Raw genomic sequence first — 10,148 nt, 5'->3', positions numbered from 1 at the left:
GCCACAGCGACAATAGCCGCATTGTTCTCATCACACAAAGCGGGTAGAAGAAGGTTTCAATGTGATGCTCTGATACAGGCAGAAACAGTATCTGCATGTGTGCTTGTATGGATGTGTGCGTTTGAGTGAGTGCACATTATTTCACGTGTGGATTTGGAGCTAATGTAATGCACAGCACTCGAAGGTAAAAGGATCAAATGCAATGTTTATGTAACCTCCACTCAGCAGTCTATGTAAACACTCAAGTTTATGACTGGCAGGTCAGTGGAAATTAAAACAGTGCTATAAAAAATGCTGGCCTACTTTCCCCCAACGATAACACAATTCGCCAGCGTGTTTTTACAATAGGGTCATGGAGGAGTCTGAGTCCCCTTAAAGAGTATAGGACTACCTGGAACTGTTTAGACAGGAGAGCCACTCATGGAACATGCATGGAACATGCTACAGGTGTATTAGCACAATACTGAAATGGCCTGAAATGGGTAGTTTATCAGAAATCCCACACACACACACGCACACACTCTCACGCACGCACACACTCTCTCTCACACACACAGACACACACACACAGACACACACACACACACACACACACACACACACACACACACACACACACACACACACACACACACACACACACACACACACACACACACACACACACACACACACACACACACACACACACACAAGCAGGCTTTCATACAATGTCCCCTGCATGGTTTTCTCCGGGCCTTTTTTTCTCCTCTGGATGCTCAGCAGCATCTTGTTATGATCTGTTTGTATAACTGGATAGCTATAGCAAGCTGAGATGATTGCAGATAGCACTGGAGCTTGACCCACATTTTAGTCCTCCTGTGAACCGTATTAATTCACCCAGCCAGGTGCTTGGGTGACTGGATGTCTGTTATGTGAACACATTGCTCTGCCACGAGACAGTGCAGTCTTACAGTAAGCTGTTGAGGAGAGATATCCAAACACAAAGAGTTAATGTGAATCATCAAAATACACTCCTCCTTTTTCTGTTACAGAACCCATCCCAAATATGTATTCATCTGTTCATTTTCAATCATGAAAATTATTTTAAAGGTGTGTACAGTATCCATTCAAACTGGGAAAGGACTTGGTGAATAAAACATGAATTACGTAAGGCATAGGATTTAAACTGAAGTGTCCTCTACACTGGAGAGATGACTAATGAAGGCAGTTGAAAATATGCGTGACTGCTGAGGACACCTACGTTCCTCAAATGAATTCATGATTCACTCCATAATCCCATTGTGTTTCCAGTTGTTTGAACTTGGACTAAGGCTCTTTTAATTACCGTGTATATTATCTTGTTGCACCCTCTCCCTCTGCAATGATGGACTTACAAAAAAAATGATGGTTGGTGCTGTTGGGAATTCCACCCTTAATATCAATTCAATTGTGTTCGGCAGAAGGGAATGTTAATTACTTTTTCCAGTGTTTTGGACAGTGCTGTAAAAACGTTGCCACGGTGAACCCAGCTGAGTCTGCCGTCAATTTGATTAGTCTAGACCCAACCACTGCTTGGCCCAGTCTACTTCCTGCTAAGCTTTTTGCACCAATCACAAACAGGCTTTCTCCTCAGGTGCACTAGAGACCGGCTTAAACAAGATGACGACAGTGAAGCGACAGTGAGCAGCTTTTTGTTTACATCCAATATGGCGGCCAACATTTGTCTGATTGTTTGAAGGTGTATCCAATTTGTGTACTGAGACGTTTTAGTCTGTTGATCTCTTAAACTCGGAAATAAAAATGCCGATTCCAGACCCATGTTCAATCTTAAATAAGAATGGCGATAGCCACGTTAGTAAATATGAAAACTTTGGAGTTAATGGGAGTTCCCTTTTCACTAACATGTGCCACAACTGTCAATTGAACACTGAAACTTCACTTTCACTTCACATACCAGATAAATTGCTGGGAGTAGTAAAATAATGTAATTGCAGAATTTTAAATTGTAATCTCTTATAGTGTGTTACTGGAGTAAAGTAATCACACTACTGTCAAGCATTGCTAAGTTTAGCATTCCTTCCCAAAAGGGGCCTTATAAAACCCCCCACATTACCTTGTGGTGGCAGATATTGAATGTTGGAATGCTTATTAATGTAATAGGAAACATTGTATTTATATTGTTTTACTCCTGTATGTCTAAGGTTAAATTCCTCAAATGTGTATTGAAGAGTACTCAGACTGTACCTCCCCATCCCCCCTCCCTTGGATACCCCCCCTGCAACAGTAAACAGTCTGTCAATGAGCCCTCCCCCACCCCCTCCCCCGACTGCCAATTGAAACACACAACACTATTCTTGATGATGTGACTTGCCATCTGATCGGGGCCATTCTGCTCAGAAAGTCATCGCGGGGCTTGCTGGGTCGAATGGACCTCCTTGTTCTTACTGGATAGAACATGAAGCCTCTGTTGTTTGATTGAATACTCCTTGCTTGATTATTAAATACACTTTGTTTGATTATTACAGTCTTAAGATCTCACTTTTCTCACTACAACCTCCTGGCTCATTGCTGATGTTTTAAATTGTGGACAGTTGGGTTTAAAATCTGTCAGCTGGGAGGAAATTCTGGGATTTGGGGGTGCTTGAACAAAATCCGGACGTATACCTGTAAACACATACTTATTATTAAATTCCAAGTCTTTGAATATTGCTACATTGCAGTAAACACAGTCTTTCCCTGAGGTACGCAGGGACCAAAACATTTGGTCAATATAGCCTACTTTTGAATGCAATGGGCAATGTGTGCAGGAATATTATTTTCTAAAAGGAAATATTCTTTTCTAAAAAAAAAATGTATCTCTGTGACACAGCTGCATGACATTTAAAAAAAGCTACAAGTGAAAACATTCCTTAGAAAAAAATCACCACACTCACCTTGATTTTCTTTTGCGTCATACCAGAAGAATCTGAAAAAACATTAATGCAAGCACTATTCTATGAAACAATTAAAGTGATTTTAAATTAATGGTCACGTTTATTAGTTTTTCTTTGCCAGTAATTCTAAAGTCTCATAATGCCACACAGTTTTAGCTTTTATTCTCCAATGAAAGGACTTGAAGTGCAATTTTCAGTAGCAGTCATTTCCCCCGTGTGTGTGATGTGTGAGGCATCAACTTCCCGACAGCTCCCTCTGTCTGTATTCAGTGGTCTAATGAAGGAGGTAACCGAATCTCTGACGCACATCCTCTTTCTTCTCTCGACTATTTTTTGGTTATAGGGTACAGCTTGTACCTGACAAGAAACACTTACACGGTTCCAACATTATTGCCCAGAGCAGTTTGGCCCCATCTTGTTTCTCCTTTGCTCACTCACTGGTAAACCTAATGGCCCCAGCGACACCACAACTCTTCCCCCTGGACATTATGTGCTAGGATGGGGAGGGATGGAGGGAGGGCGGTGGTGGAGGAGTGGTGCTTTAATAGTCTCATCTGTGGTGGGGCTCGAGAGAAGCAGCAAAGAAATGTGTGATCAAGATATAACTATAAGCAGAAATAAGTGGTTGGATCATTTTAGCTAACTTCCTGTCAGCGATTGCAGTTAGCAGTCTACTCCCTTGTCCCTTCCTCGCCACATGAGAGCAGCGAGTCATTCATGCTTTTAATTTCATAGTTCTGAGAGACAGAGATGAAATAGGTATAGAGGGGGATGACATGCAGAGCGTACGACCCGGGCCGGATTAGAACCCGGGTCTGCTGTGATGAGGACTGAGCCTCCATGGGAGGGGTGGGGGTGGGGGGTGGGACACACACACACACACACACACACACACACACACACACACACACACACACACACACACACACACACAATCTAACCACTACACCACGAGCGCCCCCAACATTGGGAATGATTTTTACCGCCTCCGCTATTGTAGCCAGGTAAACATTCAGCTCTCTTCGCGTTCACTAGCAGAAAGACCTGCCTCATTGTAAAGTTATCCGTCCTGATTGGATAGAGGGTTTAGTAGGGAGGTTAAGTGACTTTTGACTTCAAGTCATGATGCAAAAGTCCCCTTTGGTATGGAAGTACCTTAGGGTCATAGAAATACATTTATCCAAAGACACAAGTGAGATCACCCTTTTTTTCTGAAATACACACCTTTTTCGAAAATGGCCGCGGAATGTTATGACAATAAACAGTGCAATACACCAGAGCTCATATATTTGCTTCTGTTTTAGCTATAATGACAAACCTATTGTCAAAATGTACATTGTTTGGGTCAAGGAATGCAATTTGATAGGTTTCAAGGCAAAAAAAAAAAATCTCCTTTTCTCCGGCTATTCTATTTTCCGCCATAGCCTAATTATGCATTTCGCATCATAACTCCTGAACCAAACATGATAACACATAACAGGTGATGCCTACCCCCATGTCTTCATGGTCAGGGATTACAATGCTACCACATACAACATCAGAAACTGTTCAGGTCAATAGTTAAGGTTGAATTAATTGATTTTTGGAAAATTAAATTTTTTTAGTAACCCAGAAATAGGCTTAGGTGTCTGTAAAAGAGTATAACAGTATCAATATTAAAACATATATTTTTGTCTGTTGTCTACACAAAGGGCCACATCCACTAAGAATGGATTGCACATGCTAATAGTTTGACGCATTGTGGAGAAACAGTGGGCGCAATCTGCCCCTGTTTTAGCACAGTATCCACAAAGTATATATTTATATACCGGTGCTTACACCCACAAAGTTTGACAGCTGGGCGCTGTTTGCCATTGTTTATCGTTTACTTGAGTAAACTAGTTTTGAGGTTGAGGTGCAATCTGCAACGAGTTCTATTTGCAGAGGAAGGGAGTAATTTTGCGCTGGATTTTGAATATTCACTCATTTAAATACATTCAAATGGGACAAGCGCACCGTCGGCGCTGTCTGCTTGGCAGGGCCATTTCATTGCAGTCTGCGTGAATTTCAGCCTTTGTGAGTCATCTGTGCAAAGCTATTTTTTCTCACATTTGCAACCGGTTTAGCGGCCGAAAAAGCAGCTCAATCTTTTAATGGATGTGGCCAAAAGAGTTCTGTACTGTCCAAATAGACTGGAAAATTGGCACAGTGTGGTAGCCTGGAAATCCAGATCTGCCGCTGGCCAATTTAAATTTGCTCAGCTTGTTGGTCAAGGCACTCTGCATTGAAGCTCATTAAATATGTCAGAAAATTCTGAGCAACGTTTCAATTAGTTCTATCTGATATGGGCAGGCCAGAGCCCTATGTATGGTGCTCTGGGGCGAACATAACCGGATGACGACAGTGCTGTGCATGCGCCGCCGAAGCCGTGATAGTAAACATCAAAGATGGCTGTGGATATGTTGTTTGAGTTTCAGACGGCTTTGGCCTCGACACTTTACAATTTGGAAGACGGCACTCAAATCTTTTATTAGCAAGAAAGAGCATGTTCTGTTTTGCCGACCGATCACGGCAAAAGTTTAACTTACCAGTTAACCCCGCTGTTCGCTAAACAAACAGGGCTTAATACGTCACCTTGTGCATCGCTCTGATTGGTTGTAGTGCAATCCAATTGTGTGCACTGATATTTGAAATGCATGCGTAGGAGCCACCCCTTGAGTTGGGAAGGTCTATTGATCGTGGCCAGACCCTCTATCAGTCTAGATATGGGTCTGGATTTACAGGCTAACAGTGTGGCACTCACTCAGTGAAATCCTCCTTCGTCTTTCTCCCAAATGTTGATATTCTACCCCCATCATCACATTTGATCAACTGCTTTGATGGAAGGCCCTTTTGATCATAGAAGCTGTGCCACAGGGAAGTGACTTGGGCAGCGTGGTTTTGGGGTCTGTTGCACATTTCATGGCTGGTGCTGAGTTGCAGGAGGAAATGGAGCTTTTCTAACTTTTCTTTTTGCTAATATCAGTAATATTTCCCTTATCTATGTGCAGTGGATGTGCAAGCTCCTATTGGATCATCCAGATATTTACCAGAAATGTGTGAACACTGGCGAACAGAACAAGCACATGGCGGATGCAAGGCGAGCATGCGACATGAAGGATACACTGATCTGAACTACCTCCAAGAAAGACACCATTTCTACTTGGATCCATTCTTATGCAGTGTCTCTACTGGGGTCAATGCATACCTCTATGGAATGTTGATAAGGGAAAGATCATCCCAAACACCATTTTGGCCAGCATGGATGGACAGACTACTGTCAAGAAGTGGGTTCAGGCGGTCAACAACAGTACAAAGAATGTCAAGATCGATTGTGGAGTAGTGCAGGTCGATCTTCACCTGCTTTTCCAGCGCTCACAATTGCTGCAAAAGGTTCATCCAGAACCGTTTGACACCTTCTTGTTGCTTCAACAGCCAGAAAAGCCACTATTAGCAGATGCCATTTGGGCGCTCCACACACCTGACCTTCCAGGAGTCACAGGTCAATTTCAGTATTTGGTGGTCCTGGTGGATTGTGAAGCACTTGTTCAGTCTAACTCGGACACGTAGATCAACATTCAAAGACATCAGTTAACCATACAGTAAATATTTCAAAAGAAGGTATGGAGAGTCAGTTGTCGTATTTCAGGTTATCAGGGCACATCCACCGAAGACATGGCACACTGTAGGCGCGCACATGCCAGGACCGGAGCAACTGTCACCATAGGGGAGGACATGCTGATCTGCTCATAGTACAGAAAGTAGTATCTGCTAGTCTTCTTTATTTACCACACCAACCTCCAGTTCTGATTTCAACAAGCTACAGTGTTTGACCCACTGTCAGAGAGAATGCTTTGCTGTGCCTTTATGATTTTAGGAATCCGAAAAATTGGTACAAAAGTATGGTAAAGAAACCCCTTAGAGAATGACATTCCTCCACTAGGATTCCCTAGGTCTTTGAGTATGTTATGAATTACAATTTCATGAGACAAGAACAGTTGAAATAGTTTCTTTTGCAATTTGTGGGAGGTCCACACTATTTTTCTCATACAATGAGTGGACTTTTGAAAGCATGCATTTTTAATAAAATGTGTGAATTTTATCCCCAATTGTTATGGGAGGGAGAAAAATATTATTTTTTTAGTCTTGAAACCTCTCAAATTGCATTCCTTGACCCAAACAATGTACATTTTGACACTAAGTTTGTCATTATAGCTAAAACAGAAGCAAATATATGAGCTCTGGTGTATTGCACTGTTTATTGTCATAACATTCCGCGGCCATTTTCGAAAAAGGTGTGTATTTCAGAAAAAAAGGGTGATCTCACTTGTGTCTTTGGATAAATGTATTTCTATGACCCTAAGGTACTTCCATACCAAAGGGGACTTTTGCATCATGACTTGAAGTCAACGCCCTATTTTTTGCACTTAACCTCCCTACTAGTTGTGGGATACCAAAAACGTTTCCCCACTGCTTACTGTACCGCGCTCACTGTATAAGTGATTGCTGTATGAATATAGAATGATGTAACTTGTATATTTAACAAAAATATATCACTTACTTCTGCTTTAAAAGGCAGAATGTCTGGAGATTGCTTGTTTTTATAATCACTTTTTGTCAAAATCAGTGAATATCTCCCAGCGATTCGTTGTCCGTAGGCCTACTGTGTGTGCTGCAGAAAAATATGGTGTCACTACTTAAGCTCTGTAAACTGGTATATCAACAAAGGGTGTGTAAACGGGGGCCCACCGTAGCTAGCAACAAGCCAGTTTACAGAGCCTAGGCTGTGTATTAACACCAGATTTCTTTTTTCAGTGCACACACAGTAGTATTTAATGGATTGTGAGCAGATATTCCCAGTTAATGACAGCAAACGTCGCTGATCCCAACTTTAACATACGTATGCCAAGTATGTCCGTAGATTCACAGATAAATGTCATTTATTTAGTGTGTCTGTGAGTAGACCTCGCAACCTCCGAATGCCATAACACCCTTGCACTTCCGCTTACGCATTTGCTGATTAAAATGCCCAGCAGCTGTATTTCCTCGCCCTCTCTCTTCCTGTTAAGCGCCATACACAAAGGACAGACACTGCAAAGAGAGAGAGAGAGAGTGTGGACCTTGAAAAACCTGGGTGAGAGAGAGAGAGAGAGAGAGAGAGTGGTCTCGGTCTACCTCTGAGTCAGGCAAACACATGTTTTAACCCTTTGTGCGTTGTCTCTGTGAGCATGCTCCATGATTAGTACTCAGAAAGCCACAGCATGGGAGACGGTGTGGGTGTGGGCGTGCGTGTGTGTGCATATGAATGAATGTGGGGGCCCCCTAAATCATGACTGTCTTTGGTCACAATGAAAACAGTTGGAGGATCTCTTTGCCCACTCCACTGCTAGTCATGCTGTCTGCATGTGTGGAGGCTAAAAGGTTTGAGAGAACAGTGATGGTAGATTTAATAGTGATGGTAGTTTTAATAGTAAGTGCAAAGGAGCAACTCATGACAACATTAAATGTAAACTTCACTGTGAACAGACGCCATGACCCTAGCACACAGACGTCATGCTCAAATTAAAACAAGACGAGACAAAACAACTGTCAATTAGGCCTACAGGTCGGAGTAACACACTTGGCAGACTAGCAGCAGCGATAGAGTGTGAATCTCAGGCAGAAGGTGACAGCACCCGCTCTCATAAGCGAGCACACACGTGTAATTGCCTCCCTGCCTGGCCAAAACGAGGCTCCCCTCAGTCAGAGGGCTCAGCCCAGGGAAACGAGAGACGAAAGGTAATTCATGGAGGGATCAGCTGAAGACTCACCTCAGGCTTTAGCTCATAAAACACTTTTCCAGGACAAAAGAAAAAAAAATTACTGAAAGAGCAAACAGATATATCATTTCCCAACAGGGCTGGTGAACTCACAGGCTGGTTTATCAGCACGTGTGGCCATCCCCCCCCCCCCCCCCCCCCCCCCCCCTTTGACCTGCTTTGACATGTAATCACAGGACCTTAAACTGCCTCTATCTTCTTGTGTTTAAATATATTATCGGCCTGTCCACAGCATGTTGAGGTCCGTTAAGTCACAGACGTGCATTAAAGCTACGTAACTTTTCCATATGGATGAATATAGGTTACATTCAAGCCATTGCCAATTGCTCTTTGTCTATCTTTGTAATTCTCAGTATGGCAGCATTGATAAACTGGTATCGCCCCCTGACATTGGCACGGTATTTCAGAAAAATCCCAAGAACAGCCCAAGAACTGTTCCAGTTGTTAATTCTACTGCTTAGAAACAACCTGGACGTACAGCAGAAGAAATAAAATCCATGCACCAGATCACCAAAGGCTTACCTAGATGCGCCGACAGTGCATGTTGTTGTAATTACTCAGAATGACTCATGGGGGCGACAGAAGTTACGCACTATAGCTTTAACATTGTTATGTTTGTCTGTTGGTTTAGGCGGGCCTATTTACCCCATCAGACCTGTGTTCACAGGTGCCTAATCCGACTGTGTTCTGTATCCATTCTTCTTGTGAGAAGCAGTGACAGGACAGAGCCCCATCTGTCAGTTCGCACACAAAACTCTTATTTAGTCTCGAAAGGCACTGGACTGAGGGGAAAGCTGCCCCACAGACACACAGGTAAACTGTGAAAGTAACAAGGTCGTAAAGGTAATCGATAAAGGATAATGACGATGAGAGACGTCTTGACAAGAAGCTCTGGCTGAGAACATAATCATGGATAAATATCTGGTAGCTTTTTCCCCTTCTCGTGTGAACATGCTGTTCCTTTCTTTACTGTGTTTACTTCCATATCTACACCTGACCGAAGGCTACATATGGGGCTGCACGTGCGACAGCGGCAACCCACACCCCCATTCACACCCGGGCTCTTGTTACATGTGAACGGAGGAACCCTGAGCGAGTCACTGTGTCCCGCTGAGGAACTGTATAGAGTTGTGATAGCAGTCACATCAAAGCTGGCAGGGTATTTTCATTTAACCCTTTTCTTGCACACAAAAGACCAAAAAAAGAAAATCCATACCTGACACAATATTACACAGCACACAGAGTTCTACTACTACTACTACTATGATGCAAGAACTTTCTCATACTCTTTGGGTAATTGTGGGTATGTGTAGCAGGACTTGGAAGTGGCCACATGTTTTTGGGGCGACTTGAGAAAAAAACACATCCACAGATCAGAGCTTCCAGCCTTGGATCG

The sequence above is a fragment of the Ammodytes marinus genome (genome assembly GCF_949987685.1).
Source record: "Ammodytes marinus genome assembly, chromosome: 8".
Lineage (NCBI taxonomy): Eukaryota > Metazoa > Chordata > Actinopteri > Uranoscopiformes > Ammodytidae > Ammodytes > Ammodytes marinus.
This window is presented reverse-complemented; position numbering follows the sequence as displayed.